Source organism: Physeter macrocephalus, chromosome 4 (assembly GCF_002837175.3).
Source record: "Physeter macrocephalus isolate SW-GA chromosome 4, ASM283717v5, whole genome shotgun sequence".
Lineage (NCBI taxonomy): Eukaryota > Metazoa > Chordata > Mammalia > Artiodactyla > Physeteridae > Physeter > Physeter macrocephalus.
The window spans coordinates 22978191-23000717 of record NC_041217.1 but is presented as its reverse complement, the minus strand read 5'-3'; the positions used below and the strand labels follow the sequence as shown (position 1 = coordinate 23000717).

Sequence of the window (22527 nt, the reverse complement as noted above, 5' to 3'; positions counted from 1 at the left end):
AACAAAGAGTAGCCCCCACTATCTGCAACTAGAGGAAGCCCGCACACAACGAAGACACAACACAACCAAAAATTTTAAAAAAACAAATAAATAAATTTTTAAAAAAACTTTGTCAAAAAAAAGAAAACCTAAAAATAGAGCCACCATATGATCCTGCAATCCCACTCCTGGGCACATATATGGAGAAAAACATAATTTGAAAAGATATATGCACCCCAATGTTCACTGCAGCACTATTTACAATAGCTAAGACATGGAAGCAACCTAAATGTCCAACGACAGAAGAATGGATAAAGAAGATGTGCTGTATTTATATACAACAGAATATGACTCAGCCATAAAAAAGGAATGAAATATTGCCATTTACAGCATTATGGATGGACCTAGAGATTATCATACTAAGTGAAGTAAGCCAAAGACAAATACCATGATATTGCTTATATGTGGAATCTTTAAAAAAAAATGATACAAATGAACTTATATACAAAACAGAAATAGACCCACAGACACAGAAAACAAACTGATGGTTACCAAAGGGGAAAGGAGGAGGGAGGGATAAACTGGGAATTTGGGATTAACATATACACACCACTATGCATAAAATAGATAACCAACAAGGATCTACTGTATAGCACAGGGAACTATACTCCATATTTTGTAATACCTATAAGGGAAAAGAATTTGAAAAAGAATATATATCAATATATACATATATATGTATATATTGATAAATAACTGAATCACTTTGCTGTACACCTGAAACTGACACAACATTCTAAATCAACTATACTTCAATTAAAAAAAAAACAACAGAATTCTTTTCCCAGTCTAGAAGGATTTGTACCAGGACTAGAATGTTAAGCTTTAACATTCAAGACCTCAAAATCAAATGTGGAATCAAAACTAACACAACATTCTAAATCAACTATACTTCAATTAAAAAAAAAACAACAGAATTCTTTTCCCAGTCTAGAAGGATTTGTACCAGGACTAGAATGTTAAGCTTTAACATTCAAGACCTCAAAATCAAATGTGGAATCAATCACTAAGAAAAAATGGATCAGATGCACTCAACTCAGCCTCCATGGTGCACCTAATGGGCAGATTCCTTCCTTGTATAGCCATTTTCTGGGAGTCATTTCCTCCGAACCCACACACGCCCACGAATGAGTTTGGTGAAGGAAGGCTGAGCCATAACTCTCTGTGGAAACCTACATGGGCTGCTATGACACTTCTGGTAGCAAATGCCTGCTGGAATGATCTCCTGCCGAGAGACTCTCCCACCACCAGGGGAATACCTAAACATTTTGTTTATTAAGGTTTTTAAAGGAGCACCATCTGCTTTGAGAAGTCTTAAGAGCCAGGCACTATAAATTTAATAATTGAAATATTTCAATGGAAGAACAGCAACTACAGTATCAAGTGAGAATGAAACCAAAATGCCCAGGCCATGCTCCTGCTGGCACTCCTTCCAGAGCAGGGGAGAAAGCGGGATGGAAAACGTCACAGAAAGGGTGTGTCAACATCCCACCTCCCTCCCCTCACTACCTGCACGCTTATATAAGGTAAACAGCCTGGGCTCACGGAAAGGGCCCTTTCCTGCATGGGAGTCAGGAACTTGAGTTTGGGTCCTGGCTTTGCTCTTGACTGTGTGATGTTGAGCAATCTCTTTGCCCTCTTGTGCCTCAGTTTCCTTGTGCCAAATCAGCACATGGGAGCAGATCAGCATTTCTGAACATGGGACAGGAATGGTAAGCATGTCAGCTTTCTTAGGGAAGTTGTCAAAACACAAGGGGGGGAGACGCAAGAGGGAAGAGATATGGGAACATACGTATATGTATAACTGATTCACTTTGCTGTAAAGCAGAAACTAACACACCATTGTAAAGCAATTATACTCCAATGAAGATGTTTAAAAAAAAAGATGTTAAAAAATGAAATAAAATAAAATTAGGATAACTTACATTAAAAAACAAAACAAACAAACAAAAAAACACAAGGGGGCACGGGCCCTGCCCTGGATCTGTTAAATCAAAACTGGAGGATAGCATTGGCAGGGCCAGTTGACAACTACCTATCACTCCAGCTCTAATGTGCTGTGTGAGACTTGGAGAATGTTATCACGTCACATCACCTGCAGCACCCCTCAGACAATAAAAGCCCAGCACATTAGCCTTCTCAGGAACTACAGACAACAGTCCTCAGGTTTATCACTAAGTCTTTAACTCTTACCTGTAGATACCATTCCATGGTGTTGGGAGAATGGGAAAAAGCTATAAATCTCTTTGCAAATACAAACATCTTTAACATAGTAATTTAGATCTATAAACCCTAATTGGAAACATAGCTTTGATCTCAAAAGTGAGTCCTGACACATACCACATATGCAAAGAATATATTCAAAGGATCCCATTGGGTTATGAGTGGGATTTCAGGATGCAATGCTCTGTGAGAGGAGACAGTTTTGTTCATCACTACTGTGAGATAATAGAAAACAGATATATTGTTCTCTGCCCCTGTTCTTGGCACAGAGTTCCTAAAACTGTTACAAATTCCTAAGGGACTAGGAACATCTTTCATCCTATGGAGGCAACTCTGGGTGGTCTCCTGGATGGGGGGCTGGTCACCAGAAAGACCAAGTCATGATTAGAAGTTTGGAACTTTCAGCTCCCCATTCTCCAGAGAGGGGTGAGGGGCTGGAAATGAGTAAATGATTGATGATGCCTGTAAGAGGAAGCTTCCATACGATCCCAAGAGTATAGGGTTTGGAAAGCTCACAGGTTCTTGAAGACATCCACACTGGGAGGGTGATGCACCCCAACTCCATGAGGACAGAAGTGCCTGTGCTCAGGACCCTCCCAGGCTTCGCCTTATGTATCTCTTCATCTGGCTGTTCATCTGTATCCTTTATCATATCCTTTAATAACCTGGGAAACGTAACAAGTGTTTCCCTGAGTTCTGTGAGCCGCTGAGGCAAATTAATTGAAACTGAGGAGGGGGTCGTGGGAACCTCCAGTTTGTAGCCAGAAGTTGCATGTAAAGTGGGGACCTACCACTTGCCGTCGATATCTGAAATGGGCAGCCGTCTTGTGGGACTGAGCCCTTAAACTGTGGGATCTGACACTATCTCCATGCAGACAGTGTTAGAATTGAGTTAACCTGTAGGACACCCAGCTGATTTCTTGGTGTGGGGAAAAAAATCTCCACACACGTGGGGACCAGAAGTGAAGCAGTAAAGGAAACACAACAGAAAGGAAAAACCCTCAGCTTTTCCTTATATGGCTGCATCCTCAGCTCTTGGATCAGGACCAGGAACACAGTAGTTACTCAATAAATATCTATTAAAAAGATGAATGAACGAGTTTACCCAGCTTTGTATCCTTGGCCCAGTGTTTGCAATAACATTAAATGAGTACATGAACAAGTATGAAACATTTTAAACTTCTCAAAATATCTGTATAAATACTTCATTAGTTGATCACACCACCCACCCAATGCTTCTTGCAGACAAAGTGGGGGACGTCCTTCTCCTACCCCACGCTAGTCTTCCTAGGTGGATTTGTTTGTGCTTAAGGACAAATTATCTCCGCACCAAAGATGGAGCCCTGGGGGACTCAAGCATTCAGGAGGGAAGTTCCCTGAGGGCAGTCACATGTCCATCCATCATGAGGCAGGTTCCAGGATTCAGAACCTGCATCCAGACCGTTCTCCTCCAGACCCGCTAAGTGATTAACTGAATTTACCCATAGTTGAGAGAAGGAGATACACACACACACACTCTCTGTCTCTCTGTCTCTCTCTCTCTCCCTCCCTCCCTCCCTCCCTCCCTCCCTCCCTCCCTCTCTCTCTCTCTCTCTCTCTCTCTCTAGGATCCCAAAGGAAAAGAAAAAGGGCTCCTCGGAGGACTCCCTCCCTCCCTCCCTCTCTCTCTCTCTCTCTCTCTCTCTAGGATCCCAAAGGAAAAGAAAAAGGGCTCCTCGGAGGAAACAAATTATCCCCAACACTCACATCTGAAAATTATTTACCGCACTATTTTAACCACAGTAGAGGACACACACAAGCAACACAGCAATAGGTATTAGACTTTTCATTGGCGCCACCCTCAATGATGGCTGAGAAGTCAACACAAAATGTGACTCAGGAAAAACATGTTATGCAGGCAGGACAATAGCATCCAGATTTTGAATGTGCTGCAAATAGTCTTCTACTAATCTATCTCCCAACAAGGCATCTGAACACAGTTGGAGAATATGCAAAAAAGAGGTTGGGTTTCCCAGCAGAGACCTCAACTGCAGCTGATCTGTGCCTCTCCTACCACATGGAGCTCCAGTGGCCACCAGTGACACTGACAATGATTTGTGAAAATTGAGCAGTCTAACCAGGCTCCTCTCTCCTGCCTGGATGTCCATTTTCCTTCCACCTGAAGGTGAGCTATGCTGAAAAGTCTCCACTTGCCCCTCCAGATCCCGTTCCACCCTCCTCCACCCTATGCTCAGTCTCTGAGAAATGTACCACCTGGCCTTCCTTGCCCTCTGGCTTCTCATTATGTCAGGCCACTAGGAGCCACCAGCAGGGTACTTATTCCCCAGGTCCCTTCCTGCTGGACCTTGGCTTGGCAGTGTCTCCGCTCCTCCACCTGAGGCCACAGGCCCATCAGGAGGCACCCCCAACCCCATAACTCTCATGAAGTTCTGGTAACTGCCGCCCTCTTGCCTCTCCAGACCCAAGGGAATACCAGCTTCCCCTTCTGATAGACCCTGGTGCTTCACCATCCCTTTTGGTTTCTTATCCCAGCCCCTCCTCTGTAAATAGTCCTTTCATTAAACCCTCCTCTGAATGTGTCATGTCTTCTACTGGGACCCTGACCCATACAGAGCCAACCAGAGGCATGAAGGTTAGGCCAGGTCTAACGAAAAATTAAACAAATAAATACTCTAATACCAAAACATCTACTTAAGTTCTTTCCTTAGTACCATTCCTTCAAATAAAGTAATTTGGTACCAAAACAAACAAATACTCTGGATACATTCCAGTATGTGAATAGATGACTGAACAAGCCCTCAACACTCTATATAGTGCACAGAATGGAACCATTTTGGCCTGGAGAAATTTCAAAGCAAGTACTACTAGTTACCAGTTGCTCAGCAGAGAGAGGGGTGTGTGTGTTTGTTTGTTTGTTTGATCTCAGTAACACTCCTGTGAAACAGTTGGCTTTTTTTTGGGGGGGGGGGTTGGTATTTATCTTTATTTCCATCACATACAACTGATTGACTGTCTGTCCTAGAAAATAAAAACAAATGCTACTTCCTCAGCACAAACGCTACTTCCTCAGTCAAGGGAGCAGGGGGTAATTTAGAGGTGCTTTTTCACAGTTGGCTGGACACATATGGAATGGGTTGGCAGCCTCCTTTCTTGGAAATAGCTGGCTTTGAACTAGCTGGCTTTGAACAACACAGCTTCCTAATGAATTCTTCAGGATGAGTTACATGCAAAGTGTGTCCCAAAGTAACTAAAGGAAGTGACCTGCTATATGGAGTTATTGGATGTAACCAATTACATTTTGCAGGACATCTGCTGATGCTGGTTTTAGAACTAGGCTTCACACAATGGCTAAAATAAGTGTCTACTGCAGTCATTCTTAGCTTATGACCAAAGTTAAAAAAGAAGAAAACTATATGATCAGCATATAGAAAATCCTATTTAAAAAAAAAAAAAAAAAAAGAAAAGACAAGCTCCATAGCAAGGAGACATGCACCTAAATTATCCAAAAGCAACTTCTAATCTATTTAAGCTTAGGTTAAAAAAGGAAGAGGGGCTGGAACACAGCTGCCTTACTTTGTTCAAAACGGATAGCTGACCTAGTAGGAGGCCTCTGGAGTCCACACTGACTTGCAACAGTGTTAAAAAGCAACAGTAACAGAGTTTACGTTGCCTTCATACCGCTTCACCATCCACAGAGTGAAAGCCTAAGACAGTCTTATATTTTCTTTAACAGATTCCTTCCTGAGAGAAGTGTGTACCAGTGATCAATATAAAGGTAGAAATACCTGAAACCCAATTGCTCCTCATGTAAAATACTGGTCTGAGAAGTGCAGACCCACAACTTAAGGAAGAAAAACATGAACTGCTGATGCAATAAACTACAGTCGCTTCTAATGATGAGGTCTTCCCAGTTTGAAACATGATTAGCCAAAAAATGATTTAGAAGGAAAATGTAACCTAATCAACAATTTTAGCTATTAAAACGCGTCCACTCAACTGGGTTGGTACAAAATGTTTTCCTTTCCTTGTGTCGGCCCTCACCATTAGTGAAGGAAATTTCTGGTGACTCCTGCTTCTACCTCATTTCCACTACCTCTGCCCTCTCTACTCCTGCACAGCCAGAGCTGCTGAGACCTGCCTGGAGAGGTCTGGGTGCAGAACAGAAGCCCACGACCTGCCATCCTCACCAGAACAGGAAGCACCTTAGCAGCCCCAGGCCCACCAGTTGCTGCAGCCTAGACTTAGTTTTGCTTCCCTGGGGTTGGTTTCTAAAGGAAGTCGAGAGGTAACCCTGTGGGGCATCTCTGCTGTCTTTCATGCTCTTTCTATGTGGAAGTGGTTTGTACAACCAGGATCCTTCCTCAGCCACCCTGCCCAGTAGAGGACTTGCTTGCTGAATAAGGAAAGTACTTATCAGGGTCCCAGCCCTGCTTAGCCCTTGTCTACCCCTCTCCTAGGGGCCTTGAGTCTGTTCCCCTTACCCCACGCCCTTTCCTCCTATACCAAGCAACTGGCTAGAGTCCAGCTGACTGCAAAAGGACTGATTACCCAGAATGGACACTTGTGCCAACCTGACTTTCAGCAGCCTCCCTACCGCTGCTAAACTCATCAAACCTGTTGGCTCTTGGGCACAGACCACCCAGCATCCCCTCGGGGACTGGGGCCGCATTATTTCCCGCCACCTTATGTGGAGTCCCAGTCCAGGCATTAAAGTTACCCCATCCCCCCTTGTTGATCTGCTTCAACACAGACACCATCTGCCTGCTCCCTTTGGACCAAGCCTTTAGCCTTAGGCAGAACACAGGGAAGAAAAATCTGGGTGAGGTCACAGGCCAATTACCTTCCATCCCCCCAAAACCCAGAAATTACAGGTCAAACTTCCATGCAGTACTTCTCTGCAGGAACAGCCAACGGGTCAATAACTTTACGGAAGTTTCTCAACCTCACTGATAGGCGAAGGAATGCAAATGAAGGTAACAATGAGATATTACTTGATACCTATCAGATGGAAAAGAAATTTAATTGTGATAAGTCAATTGATATCGGGGAAGCGGAGAAAAACGAAGCCCCCCCCCACTACTGGTGAGAATGTGAACGGACATAGCCTTTGGAAGGCAATGTGATAACACCTCTTGTTAAGGAAAACATACACACCTTTCAGCCAGCAGTCCTGCTTCTGGGGTTCTGGCTTATTGAAATAAAGGGACCACTAAGTAAGACTAGATGTCCAAGCACTGTTTGACATGGCAAAAAAAACCTGGAGACACAGTAAATGCTCATCAATAAGAGAATTACTGCCTAAGCTTCCATGGCTTCTGATGCAGCTGGATCTACTGGTGAACTGAGAGGGACTTCATTGAGCTGCTGTGCAGTGAGACAGGCAAGGTGCAGGAAAATTTAAAACCAAGACCAAGACACACCCTTAAAGAGTATTTGTGTTTGTATATGATTACGTGACCATGAAGAAATATATGAAGGATGTACACCAGGCTGCCAACACTGGTGACCTTGAATATGGGAGGGGAAGACAAGGGCCCACAGGTGGAGGGAACAGTTGAGCAAGAACAGCAACAAGAAACAGAACTTTTCAAAGTGGTGGTAAAGGGACTTCCCTGGTGGTCCAGTGGTTGAGTATCCGCCTTCTAATGCAGGGGATGTGGGTTCAATCCCTGGTTGGGGAACTAAGATCCCACATGCCGTGGAGCAACTAAGCCTGCACGCCACAACTACTGGAGCCCAGGCACCACGACTAGAGAGAAGCCTGCGTGCCACAACTAGAGAGGAGCCCGTGCACCACAATGAAGACCCGACACAGCCAAAAATAAATAAATAAATTAAAATAAATATCACCACAATGAAGACCCGACACAGCCAAAAATAAATAAATAAATAAAAATAAATATCAAAAATACACAACTAGAGAGGAGCCCGTGCACCACAATGAAGACCCGACACAGCCAAAAATAAATAAATAAATTAAAATAAATACCACAATGAAGACCCGACACAGCCAAAAATAAATAAATAAATAAAAATAAATATCAAAAATAAGTAAAGTGGTGGTAAAAAAATAGAATTTATGACATAATTCCATGTAATGTCATCTATGTAAAATTATGCTATGCTTATCCATAAAAAGAGAGATGAAAGTATAGTCACCAGAACGTTAATAGAGGTTATCACTAGGTGGTTGCCTTATACCATTCCTGTATTATTTGCATTTTTATAATAAATATGAATTACTCATATAATCAGAAAAATACTCTTCAAACCTATTTTACTGTTAATTGTTTTTATTCCCCTGCTTTTCTAACTGTATTGTCACTCCAAAGTCCTTCCTTCCAACCAAATAAACCGCATCATAAAGGCAGCTGCCCGCTGCACTGGACTCAGTGTTGACGTGTGTGTGGGGGTGTGTGTGTGTGTGTGTGTGTGTGTGTGTGTGTGTGTGTGTGTGAGATATACCACCCTCTTCTCTCTCTCTCTCTCGGACTTGGGCCAGAAGACCCCATCAGGCCAGTGTCTATACTGAGCACAGGCAGGCGGGTCATACCTACCTCCTCACCTTTGCGGGAGGGAGCCCAGGTCTTAAACCAAGCTTGGGGGAGCCCTGCCTGAGTTCCAGCAGCAGCAATGGCGGCTCCACCAGACAGCCAAGGAGCCTTCTCTCCAATCACCAGCTCAGGAGTCGGGCTCTGACAAATCTTCTCCTAACTTCTTACTTCCAAGCAGGGAGTTTATAAGGCCTCTAAAACCTTGTGAATAGAAAGCTGTTTAGGACCAGCACACCAATGCACTGAATGAATTTTCCTGGCTGGGGCTGTTGGAACAGTCCTTCCCCCTACCGCCCATCCCTGCCCACGTTTTGCCAACACAACAGCCCAGAGTCCCAGAGCCAAAAACAGAGCTACACACAGGGCAGCAGGGTCAGGGCCGCTGTCCAGAGCGAGGGAGCCGGGCCAGGCCACATGGCTCTGGCGCTTATTTGTGCAAATTTACACGTGGGTCTCAAGAGGCCTCATTCCAAGTTTTTAAAATCAAATTGCTTAGTTTCTGCAACTTCTTGGAAGTATGTGTCCAATTAGCCTCCCTGCTTGGTCTGGGTCCTGAGAGGCAGCTATCGCATTGAAAAGCGCTACTTAAGCGAGGAGTGCCTGTCCCACACTCCAGAAGGTCCTCCGGGGGAGGCTCCCCCCGCTTCCCAGCTCCCCATCCTCCCTCCCCAGCCCCAGCCCCCCGGCCCAGCCCAGAATGGCTCCTTGGCCTCAGAAGCTGGTCGAGGGTGCGGCCAGCACGGCCCCAGGCCCAGCGTTGGGGAATTCACCTCTTTCAGGATACTTAGGCTGTGTGCAAAGCAGAGCTTCAGCTGTGGCCCCGACACAAGAGCTCTTCCGTAGGTCATTACAGACAACAGCCACTGGCCTGAATGAGTACCTTGAGAGTAGGAAGCACACGTGTTCAACAAGCCCTTACACACTGTTCCTCTCTCCTGAGGCAGATGCCCATCCGACTCCACTCTCTGTCACACCTTTGCTCACTCTAAATTTGCGCCAATTCCAAGACCTCTAAGGTCTCGGCAAGGACGACGTCCAGGTGCAGATATCACTCCACCTGGCTCTCTGAACTCACTGGGAATCTCCTGGATTTGGATTTGCGATGGAGAGAGTGTGGAAGCAGTGAAGGGTAAGACGGAGCCGAGGAGATCCAGTCAGCCCTCGCAGGGCTGCCCAGCAGACGCTCCGCTCCGTTGGGTGGCCTGGACTAGAGAACTGATCATTTTGCAATTAACAAAGGAGCAGCCCCCGGGGATTTCCTGGCTTGGGCAATTTCCCCCAAGTTTCTACCTACCCACATGAAGCCAAGTAGATTTGGGAAAATACTGTCAAGAACACTACCTTGGGCTTTAGAGTTAAATTATTCATCCAATAAATTAAATTGAGCACCTATATGTAGGTATATATTGGAAATCAGGTATATACTGGTGCATTGGTTTCCTATAGCTGCTGTACCAAATTACCACAAGCACAGTGGTTTAAAACAACAAATATTTATTATTTTACAGTCTTGCAGGTCAGAATTCTAAAATGGGTCACAAGGGGCTAAAATCAAGCGTCAACAATCCTGCAGGCTCTAGGGGAAAGTCTGTTTCCTTCTCTCTCCCAGCTTCTAGAGCCACCCGCATTCCCTGGCTGTGGGCCTCAGCCAGTGATGGTATCTCTCTGACCTCTGCTTCTATCATCACATCTCCTTCTCTGACTCTGACCCTCCCGCCTCCCTCTTAAAAGGACCTTTGTGATTACACTGGGCCCACCCAGATATTCCCCCACCTCGGCGTCCTTAACTTAATCACATCTGCAAAGTCCCTCTTGCTACGTGAGGTAACACGGTCACAGGTTCCAAGGATGGGGCATGGACATCTTTTGGGGCATCTTTCTACCACAATCTGTGAGCACAATAATTAAGGGAAGCCCTACCACTTACGGGTTGGCTGCGGAGGGCAGGGATTCCAAAAGGAAGAAACTCAAGGAACAAGGGACAGTGGGTTATTCACAACTCAGGACAAATCGCAGTTCTGGGCCTGCTATTTCCTGCTCTAACATTTTGTTAGCATTTTGTAGTGGTGGTTGGAGCCCATGCATGTAGAAGGGCTGAGAACCTCCTTGCTCCTCCCACCGGGGAAGGAACAATTGCCAGCCCCACTGCAGAACCTGAGTAGGGCCTGCTTACTGGTGGGCAAGGTCCCTGTGCACAAAAAGCTCACTGACCTCACAAGACGTTCCTCTCTCCTGAGCCAAACGCCCTGCCATCTTAGCTCTCCATCACACCCTGTGGGTGTGGACGCTAGCTGGTGATCAAATTTGGATTTGAGCTAAGAGGAGGTAGAGATTCCCAGTTCGGCATTAAATATGAGCCGTGGGCTCCCATGCAGCTTTGCTGGAGCTCTCTGCACTGGGGAGTCCTGAGCACTGGCCTGAACCGTGATGAAGTGAATTCTCGTTTCCCAGAGTGCTTTATTGTTCCTTATATCCACATCTCATTCAGAAACATCCCAGGGTAGAAGGGACAAAAAATTCAGATATTCCTGCGTCGCCAGCTCCAACATCACCTTAATAAGCAAGCTTCTCCCCAAGCCCAAACAGTGCTCCCGGCTCCTAGATGACTCTGAATAATGACGATTGCCTGTTACAGTCCCTGGTGTTACCCAAACATTAGATGAAAGAGTAAAAGAATGGAAAGCATTCTCTCTCCACGCTCTTTCCTTTGGTGAACTCATCCCTTCCCACAAGTTCCACTACCATGGCTAGACTGACAACTCCTAGCTGGATAGCTTCACTCTCTCCCCAGCTCCAGACCTGAAGTTTCCTCCCCAGCGTCCTCCAAAACCTCAAACACAACGTGCCCAGAAAATAACTCATCAGCACACCTCTCCAAAAGCTCCTCCCATTCTGTAAGCGGCACCCCTAAGAGGGGCTCAGAGACTCCATCTATGTTTAACTCTTTTCTCATCCACCTGCCACTGGCCACTTAAGCCAGCCTAACCCACCCAGACCCTCTACCTGCTCATTACACTGATCTGGGCTCACCAGCTGATGATCTGACCATCTCCTAGGATGTCTCCTCTTCTCTCCACCACCCTACGTGCATCCAACCTGCTTCCTTGTTGGCCACTCTGCCACCAAGCCACAACCTCTTGGCTCATGGGGTCTCAGCCCATGCCAGCCTTTATCTTCTCCAGAATCGAGGTTAACACATATTCTCCCAAGTCGTTTAAGACTTGATCTGTTAGAGCAGCTTTAGGCTCACGGCAAAACTGAGTGGAAGACGCAGAGGTTTCCCCCTCTACCCCCTATCCCTGCATACGCACAGCTTCCCCCATTAACAACATCCTCCACCAGAGTGGTACATGTGTCGCAGTTGATAACCTACACTGACACATCATAATCACCCAAAGCCCACAGTTACATTAAGGGTCACGCTTGGTGTTGTACATTCTATGGGTTTGGACAAATGTATAATGGCGTATATCCACATTATAGTATCACACAGAGAGTTTCTCTGCCCTAAAAATCCTCTGTGCTCTGCCTATTCATTCCTCTCTCAACCCCTAGCAACGACTGATGTTTTTATGTCTCCATAGTTTTGCCTTTTCCAGAATGTCACAGAGTTGGAATCACACAGTGCATGGCCTTTTCAGATTAGCTTCTTCCACACAGAAGATGCAGTCAAGTCTCCTTCAAGCCTTTTCGTGGCTTGACGGTACATTTCTTTTAGGGTTTCCCAAGTTTTTGAGCTTCAGTTCCTCCTAGGGTTTCTGACCCAGCTCACTGCTTTGGTTCTTGTCATCACCTCAGTCTTGGGTGAGAACTTCCTGCCACAGCCTTGGCCACATAGAACCAAGTCTCTGCCAGCAAATGCTTAGCCAGCTTCTGCCCACTCCTGGTCCCCGGGCCCAGGCACTCCTGTTTCACCTCAACATTCCCTCCTTGAAGTTCATACTCCATGGACACGCCAGGCCAGACTACATAAGAGCTCCCCAAATGTGTCCCAACCATTTGGACTAATCCCTCCATCTTTCTCCTCCTATCTGCCAAAGTGCTCAGCTCATATAAATGTCACCTCTCCGTGATGCCCCCAATCAGAGGTGACCTCACTTGGAACCTCCATCATAGACCTCAGCGGCCTTATCTTATACTTATTATCTTAGACTCCAAGATCTCTGAGGACTGGGCCTTTATCTTACACTTTATGTCTCTTGTAAGTCCAAACACAAGTGACTGACAACCGAGTGCTTAATAAATATGAATAGAATTAAATACAACTCGTTTCTCTAAAGGGCTGCCCAGCTCAGGGCTGAAAATATCCTGCACATTGCCAAGAGCAAGAGACTATCGGATCCATGAATTAAACATGGTCCATCCTTTCCTCACATCTCCCCGCTGCTTCCTGCCGGTTGGTCATTTCAGTCCTTATTAACTCGTTCAGGGAAGGGATGGCCGGGGAAAGAGAATATATACTCTACAACATAAACTCCTCCATTTGGGGGTGGGTGTGGGGGGTGGCGTGGTGGAAATGATTGGTTTTTGGATCTGCTTTTCCTTAGATTTTCAAGCTAAGATAGATGTAAACATTCATTGGCCATACTGGTTGCTGTACATGCTGCCATGGCAGAACCTTCCAGACTAGGACCACTCCATGTATCAACAACCCAAATCGGACCAGGGCCTAAACCTCACTACCCTCCACGCTCTGGAAACGGACACATCAGGAGCACAGAGGCCGTGTCACACACATGTTCCTGGGTGAGCTGCGCAGCCCTGACTGCAGAGCAGGTTGAAAACGCTCGGCACTGCTGGCTTTGCACCCTCCATGGCAAGTTCTGTAACAGGAACGGAGCCAGGGATGGGAGGCCACGCCGAGTCTCTTGGTCACTCCTTTTTGGATTTCCCCTCCAGAGTTGGGCTTGAGTACCCAGAGCAGCACCCGGCAATGGCCAGACACCAAAGAAGGCAAAACCCAAGAGAGTAATGCAGGAGAGAGGAGGAGAGGGAGGAACCAAAGCAGCAAAGGAGAGGCGGGGCAGGGGGGGGCGCTAAGAGACGAGAAAGCAAGAAGGTTCAAACACGGTAGGGAGGCACAGACAGTAAGCATGAAATTTTCCTCTGTAAAGGAAAGAAATATTCCTTCTGAGTATTTCTGCTCCTTTAAAATAAAAGAAGCCCTGCACTCCCAGAGAAAGAGAGCAGTTTCATATTGCTCAAGGCTCAAAGTGGCGAGGCAGCCGCTGTCACCCCCGTGGGCACAGCCCACACAGGGTCTAACACAGTCCCACCTCCCTTAGCCACACAGAGACCTCAGCCACCACTGCACAGGGGCTGCTGGCACAGGAGCCATCGCCATCCCCTGCGCCCCCAGCTCAGATGTGCAGGCGCCTGGCCGCTTACGCATCTACTGCTGAGTCTTCAGGACTGGCCTTTGCCTACTGTCCAATTTCCCAGACCTTTGAACTGGAGGCTGATCTGGAAGACCTCAGCCCCCTGGCGGCAGGGGATGAGCATTACAGAGAATTAGAGAAGAAACGGGGTCTCAAATTGAAGACCGGGCTGTTTGGAACGGTCAGGTGTCTGCGGGATGAAGGACAGTCGTCCCCTTGCAGCAGCCAGGAGAAACTTAACGAAGGATGGATGAGAACAAAGATAAACGGGGAAAGGTTATGTGGATGCTTTTTTCTGCCAGCGAATTGTAGAATTTGTTTCAGCAAATGCATGCTGCTGTATGCCAGGCAGCATGTTAGAGCTGAAAGGTCCCTCAGACACCATCTAGTCCAAACCCACTCTCTCCGATATGCCGTAATCTAGCTCCATAGCTACCACCTGGGATGTGAAATTATCCAGTAGAGATACTTACAGTCTCTTCTACACATTCAGTCACCAAGCACATGCTGAGTGCCTGGTACATGCAGGCGCTGGGGTGATGGTTAAAGCAAGGCAGACTCAGCCCCGCCTTCATGGAGAATGTCCAGTCTAAGAGGCCCCCAGGGTCACTCAGCCTCTACCCCAGTTCAAACGCCCCACCAGATTCACCAGGGTTGCACCAGTAGCCACCTCCTCCCAGCTTTGGAGACACTGGAGCTGCCTCGCCTGGGCTGGATTCTCACCCCAGGTGCCCCGAACATCGGGGCCACAGCAAGGAGGCTGCCTGGCCTCCTGCCTCACCTGGTCCTGCCTCCTGGACCCACTGTCCTGCCTCAGTCACTCCCATCAAGGTGACGGGACTGCAGGGGTCAAAGCAGGACCAGTGTGGTTATACTTAACATCTTATTGCATCTTCTCCATTTTCCTTAAGTGTGAATGAGCCTCCACGTAGATGCGGCTGGAACCAATACCCAAAAGATACTGCAAATAAGATGCTCTGTGGAGACAGCAACCAGCACACCAGAGTGCAATTGCTCGTACTGGGTGCATTTTCTCCCGTAGACTGCTATCTCCTTCAGGGCTGGCCGTGTTTTGTTCCTCCCTTATTCCTGAGGCCCAGGATCCTTGGTAGGTATTTGATAATTGTGGAATGACTATACGCATTTGAGGACAGGAATATAAGAGCTAAAACCAAAACGCACACTCTCCAAATGCCTGCCTAGAGCCACCAGGACCACAAAAGGCCTGCAGATGTATCCAAGCTGCCAGGTTGTAGCTGGCTGACACAGGCAGAAACAGGGACCCTTTGGGGGTCTTGGAGAAGGGCTGCATCTTGACTTTTATGTCCAGATGCATTGACAAGAACTCTCTTAGGAGAGTTCATGACTCACAGCAGCATCCATTAACAATGTCCCAACTTCTCCTTCGGCCTAACCCCCCATCTCCAACCTCACAGGGTCAGGCTTCCTTTTTTTGTTTGTTTTTATTGGAGTATAGTTGATTTACAATGTTGTGTTAGTTTCAGGTGTACAGCAAAGTGACTCTGTTATACATATACATAAATCTACTCTTTTTTTCTTTTCCCATATAGGTCATTACAGAGTACTGAGTATGGGTCAGGCTTTCTATTTCAAGATGGAGGACCCAATCATCTTTGGGTTTTCTTTCATCAGACATACTCACATGTATGTGCAGTTCTAGGACTATGGGAAATCAGAAATACCAATCATTCTCTTTAAAAAAAAAAAAAATCTCTACCTACAGAGCACAGAGAGCTTGAAACAGTTACTCAAAAGCTACAGCAGAGCAAAGAGGTGGAAAGGAGCCATACTCTGGGATCGAACCACCTGCAATCACTCCTGGCTTGGCCATGTACTACCTGTGTGACCACGGGCATTTTTTCTGTGCTTCCGTTTCCTGCCCTGAAAACTAGAGCTAACAACAGGATCTGCATAAGAGGACACTGTAAGGATTAAAGAAGTCACTACAGTTAGGACAGTGCCTGGTGGACTAAGTATTCAATCAATATTAGCTCTCATCGTAGCTAATATCCTCCCCATCCATGAACAACATAGCAATCCATGTAAAAGATCATTCTCTAACCAATCTCTATGCCCACACTGAGCATGACCAGCCCTCCCACCCAAGCCAGAATCCCCAAGGGCAGGCATTAATCTGAACTTTGTGCAAGTTTCCCGGTGATTCACATGCATACTCAAGTTTGAGCATACTTGTAGGGGATACCCTAAATGAAACTACAGCGAGATGCAGGAGGAATGGAACCTATAGCTTTCACAGGTTTTACAAAGACAATTCAGTGTTCCATTCTTATCAATTAACCATCATCAGAGCAGGAGGAAGAGAGCACACAAGACGGGACGGTTCACGGTCCTAATCTCAGGTGACGTGCAAGTGATTTAGATGTGACCGCTTCTTCAACTTTCTTGACAAATCAAAAACCACTGCCCCAGGAGTCTCACAAATGACAGCCCATTTATTTTCCATTAACTATTGATGCAGAAGGAAAGTGGGGGCCTGGCAGCTTCAGGAATTGTTGGAGGTGGGGAGAGGCCAATCTCCCCATCCTATGAGAGAGATGCTAGAACACGACAAAGAGAACATGACAGAGGAAAAAGGAAGTGTGTTTGTGGCGAGAGGCCCACAGCCTCTGAGAGCTGGCTGACCTTCGTTTGAGAAACGCACCACTGCTGAGATAGACTCTGGAATCCAGTTCAATCTGCAGGAGCAGAGGCCAGGCCTGTGGAAACCATGCTCGCGGCAATGTTCCACTCGGATGTCAGGATATTGATTAGTCACAGAGCTGGTCGTTCCTGGCTTCCTTTGGGGCCTGAGAAATTGGGGCCCTGGGCTGGGCTGGTGGCTGCAAGGGGAAGCAGAGACTGGAAGGTACCGCAAGGCCCTGCTTCTCCGCACACGGGGTTGGGGGATGGAGAGGCAAGGAAGAGCTCTCTCAGGGTCTCCAGCATGCCTGGGAAAGGACAGCATCGCTGAATAAAAGCAGGACTCCAGAGAGGCCAGCTGGGGATGGATGGAGGGGGGATTCCCGGCTGGGTCATACATGGTCATGTTGGGCACATCCCCGGGAAATGACTGGTGAGCAGGGAGGCGCATTCCCTGGCAAGGGAACCTTCTCGTCCCCTCTGTCTTCCTCCCGAAGGTGCCTGCAGGCCTGCCTTGCAGGCCTGCCTTGCAGGTGGGGCTAAACCGCCTTCCACGCAGCAGGTGCCGCCCTTCAAGTCAGCCCGGGGTGATGCCTGGGTCTGCAGGGGAGGCCGAGCCCAGGCCGCTCCCCTCAGCAGCTCTGTCACCACCACACCGCGCCTCGAGGACTCTAATTGCAGCATCTTCGTATCCCAATTGCACTGAAGATAAGCCTCGGAGGCCCTGGGGAATTGCACTTGCCTGCTCAAGGAAGCAAATATAGCAAATGCAAAGTAAAATAATTCAGTGTAATCGTTGTGGAACGTCAACTATTTCAAGGGAAATGTGTCACCTCCAACTCCTCTTCACAATCGAGTGTTCCTTCCTCCTTCACCTTTGGATCTGCTGCTTAGGAAGCGACAAGCAGTGGTCTTCAGGCCACCCCTAACAGCCCTGCCCCTTAACGACCACCCACCATCCCTCGAGTGATGACACACAGGGCATCTCAGCAGATGGTGGCAGAGGTCCTCCCTCATCACCCAAGCCTCTTGTCCCTGGGCCCAGTGCTGCCCCCCGCTCCACCATTTCATCATTTCCCTTGCCTCTGGGCCCTGCCCACTCAGAGCACAGACACTAATGAGCAGAGAAGAGCTGGGAAAGGCAGTGGGGATGCTGAGGGGAAATAAATTATTCAGATGATCACAGGAACCAAGAGACACAAAGGGCCCCGAGAGTCTGAATCGCCAGAGCGCACACGTGGCTTCCCCAGACAGACTTGACACCAACATCCTTTGCAAAGAAAGGACTTTTCTAAGCAGCTCTCATCAACCGCTTCTGCAGGCACCTGTTGTTAAGGGCACCGGGCAGTGAGTGGGGCCTCTCTTAAGAACAGAAAGGGGCTTCAGCTGTCACCATGCCCACGCCCTCACTTTACAGATGGGAAAACCACGGCCCAGAGAGGTGGGCTGAGGCTGTGAGGTAGGAAGACCGTGGTCACGAAGCATTCCAGCCTGCACTCACACACGACGGAGAGCCAAAGGAAACGGCAGGCCACAAGGCAGGCAGCCGATGTCACTCCTTTGCCGCCCTGTCCCCCTCCTACTCAAGCCAGCTGGGCCTGAAGCTGGGGCGGTGCTGGGGGAGGAGGAGACAAGTGGACCCGACCGAGGTCTGAAACACAAAAGCATCAGATAAAGGGGCTTCTTGTATTTGAAAGTCCACTTCAAGGAGAGAGTGAAGCAGCGCCGTCAATGTCCCAGAGAACAGGGGTCCCCAACCCCTGGGCTGCGCACAAGTACCAGTCCCTGGCCTGTTAGGAACCGGGCCGCACAGCAGGAGGGGGGCGGAGGGGGGGCGAGGGAAGCTTCATCTGCCGCTCCCCATCGCTCGCAGTACCGCCTGAACCGTGCCCTTCCCCCACCCGCCCCCATCCGTGGAAAAACTGTCTTCCACGAAACCGGTCCCTGGTGCCAAAAAGGTTAGGGACCACTGCCGTAGAAGACAGAGGTCAAAGATCAACCGTGTTTACTGGGCCTCTGATTACTGACAACCAGGCTCCTTGCTGGGAGGGGAGAACAGTCAGGGGTCCACCTAGTTAGTGGGGCAAGAAAATTCACAGACCAAACAACCAACAGAACACATTTCCTCATCAAAACGGTAAGGACTGGGCTTCCCTGGTGGCGCAGCGGTTGCGAGTCCGCCTGCCGATGCAGGGGACACGGGTTCGTGCCCCGGTCCAGGAGGGTCCCACGTGCCGCGGAGCGGCTGGGCCCGTGAGCCATGGCCGCTGGGCCTGCGCGTCCGGAGCCTGTGCTCCGCAGCGGGAGAGGCCGCAACAGTGAGAGGCCCGCGTACCGCAAAAAAAAAAACCCCAAAAAACAAACAAACAAAAAAACCAGTAAGGACTGCTCTCTGTTGTGAGATAGATACACCACCTTGAGGGCGTACAGGAGCTCTGAGTCAAAAGAGAAACCAGTGACTAAGGAGCAAATCATAGGAAACTTCCTGGAGAAGGAAAAAATGGAAATACTGTATGGATAAATAGAAAATAGAACTGCAAATAAAAGGATTACACGCTAGAAGTACACACGTGGAACCAAACTGAGAGTAAAGGAATGACAAGGTGATTCACTTTATTTAATGTGGTGTCCTGGAAAGGAATCATTCGCAAATAAGATTCAAAAGAGCCATGGACCGTCAGGGAGATCCCCGGTCCAGCGCCCCCGCTTCCTAACGCTGCCTGCATGTCCCAATCACCTGGGAGCTTTCTAAAAATACAGAGTCCCGGCCCCTACCCTTCTGAGAAATAACATCTCGGGGTGACACTAGCCCAGCCACCTCCTTTCACAGAGCAGGAAGCCGAGGCCCAGAACAGTGGAACGAGGCTGGTAAAGTCAGGAAAGGCAAACGGGAGGAGAGTTCTAGAGCCCAGATTCAGAACGTCAGGCCTGACGTGACACAGCGAAGAAGGGTCCACAACAGGCGAAGAGAATCCACCTGACCGCTGGAACGAGCACCCTGGAGGGCAGAGTGCAGAGGGGGGCTGTGGAGCCTCGCAGCGTTTCCACAAAAGGCGGACCCTGACCAGCCTGGAGGCAGGGGCTGGGCTGAAGCCCCATCACCATCCTGTGTCCCTCCAGCATCTCCCTGTGGCTTTCAACTCTTCGCCTGCATCCTCTGCAGACACTGCCCGCCGTCTCCCAGGCGGTTCAGCATCACCCAGAGCGACCGTAAAGCCTCATGAAGCGGGGCCAACGCTCGCGGGTCCCGGGTCCAAGGCGCAGGTTAGCCCTGCCTCGTCCACCAGCAGGTTGGCACCTTCTCCCCAGACATGGCTGCGAAGCATTCTTCCCATCTCACTCCAAAGCAGGGTTTCTATCTTGGAGTCACTATACTAAACCGGAAATGCCACTTGCTTTGTATGTCTTTCTTATTCATCCATTTGCAAAGCATTGAAATCACAAGCGCATCTGACTGTCCTCTGCAAGGCAAGGGTCACACGTGCTGCTGGCAGGGAGGGGAGCACCAGGGAGGGATTGGGAGTCGGGGTGCAGAGGGCAGGTGTTCACTGGCCAAAGGGATCAACTGAAAATCTAGTGGTGGAGGACACACCACCATAGCGCTGTCCACACCCAGCTGAAAGGGCGGTGGTTACACAGCCACAGTGTGAGCAACAAGCCAGCCGTCGCCTAGCTTATGACCTTGTGTCCTTTAAGGCTGAGTCAGAGGACAGACACCACGACAAAAGGGAGGAACGCTGTGGCTCCACTGACCTTTTACAAAGACCTTCTCAAGGCAAGAGGCGGGGGGCAGTGCGAAACCTGACCCTGAAGATGTGTGACCAAATCATCTTGCACGAAAGCTGCAGGAAAGAAGGTGACCCCCCAAGTCAGGACACCAGGAAGAAGAAAAGACCCACTTGTTTGAAGATTAAAGACACTGCAACCCAAAGAGAGGTGAACTGACATGTCACGTGGTTTGGGGACGGGGACGGGGTGCAGCACACGTTCTGAATCAGGACCCTGAATCTGGACTACCCACGTGTCCAGGCCTCGCAAACGGAAACCTCTGTCCACGAGGGGAGAAGGCACCTCTCAAAGACAAAGTATTTTAAATAAATGAAAATTTTAAAACAACCCTCTAACGCACATCTTCCTCAGAGCTATGCAATATCTTAAATATGGGGATTGGCGGAATATTACGTGTCCCTCTTTTCTTAATTCAATCAACATTGTTCTCTTCAGCTCCATCTAGAAAACAACCAAATGTCACAAAATCCGATAGTGAGTTGTTGGGGAAGTATAGAGATTTAGTCTGCACAGCTGTGACGGTCAAGGAGATACATTTTTATTCTTTATTTCAGTAGCTGTAAAACACGACAAGTTGCCTGATGAAACCCCTCTGGACTGGAGGAAGCAACTGGCAGGGAAATTTGGAAACCTAGAGGTTTGCTCTGGGCTTGGCCATGACCTCGCCTCTCTAGGTTCAAGTACCTCATTCCAGACGTGAAGACAGACCAGACGATCTTAGGTCGCCCTACGTGTCGGGATTCCAGGACTATGCGATTATATGACTCTGTCCTCTGTCAGCAATGTAAGTCAACAAAAAGAAAACAAATCAGCAAACCGTAAAGCTAACCCACCCAACTCGGCCTCATTCCCAGAAGAAGTAGAGCGCAGGGTGCCGTGGGCCAATGCACAGCAACCCACACTCCCTAACAGCTGACTGAGCCTGGACCCCAGACCCTTTACTAGCTTGGGTTTTCATTTGTTTTATCGATTTTTTTTTCTTGAAAAAGATACTCCACTTGGTGTTTTGATATAAGAAAGGAAAAACTGAAAAACTAAGGGACTACCAATTCTCTGGGTGGTGCTGCTGTTGTTCTCTCTCCAAGGTCAATGTCTCAGGCCCAGCACTTCGACTGCCTTCCTGTGGCTGAGTGGGATTGACCTCTTGAAAACACCATGCTGGTCCTAGAGTCATTTCTCCCTTGGCTTTGATAATCCTGCCACACCAAACCTCATTTTGGTTCCTTCATGACAACCCTGGAACAACGGAGGAGCTAATTTTAACAGAGGTGCCAGCACATGGCATAGCCCTGAGCCATAACATCACCTCTCCCCTCGGGAGACAACTGATGCTGCCTCAGTTGTCAAAGTAAGCAAAATAACTTACTCTGTACAGTGGTGGAAGTTGCCAACTTTGCTAATTATAAGAGAGTGACTCCTGGTAGGAATGCAGAGGGGGGCACATTAAGTGGTTCAGACAGGGCTTGGGAGGGAGCCCCCTGCCCCGGGCTCTGTATGAAGCAGGGAATGGAAATTGAGCAGATCTGCTCAGCACAGTCTAGATGAGGTCCAGTGGGGGACGTTCTCAGAAAGAGGAGGGAATTTGAGGGTAAGGGTTTGCTTTTCGAAGAGGAAAAGGAAGAGCTGGGTTTCACTTTACCATGTATGCTCTAGAATTTGGGGCTAAATAGCCTGGAGGACACCAAACTGGCAAGACACCATTTTTCTTTTTTTTTTTTTTTTGTGGTATGCGGGCCTCCCCCTGCCGCGGCCTCTCCCGCCGCGGAGGACAGGCTCCGGACGCGCAGGCCCAGCGGCCACGGCCCACGGGCCCAGCCGCTCCGCGGCACGCGGGACCCCCCCAGACCGGGGCGCGAACCCGGCTCCCCTGCATCGGCAGGCGG

At 48.4% G+C, this 22527-nt stretch overlaps 1 protein-coding gene across 1 annotated transcript in view; it reads right to left on the bottom strand.

Annotated features, from left to right (window-relative positions):
* The window catches only part of CNIH3 (cornichon family AMPA receptor auxiliary protein 3), a 306731-nt gene that overhangs the window by 89820 nt on the left and 194384 nt on the right, over positions 1-22527 (bottom strand). The gene's annotated exons all lie outside the window — the stretch shown is intronic.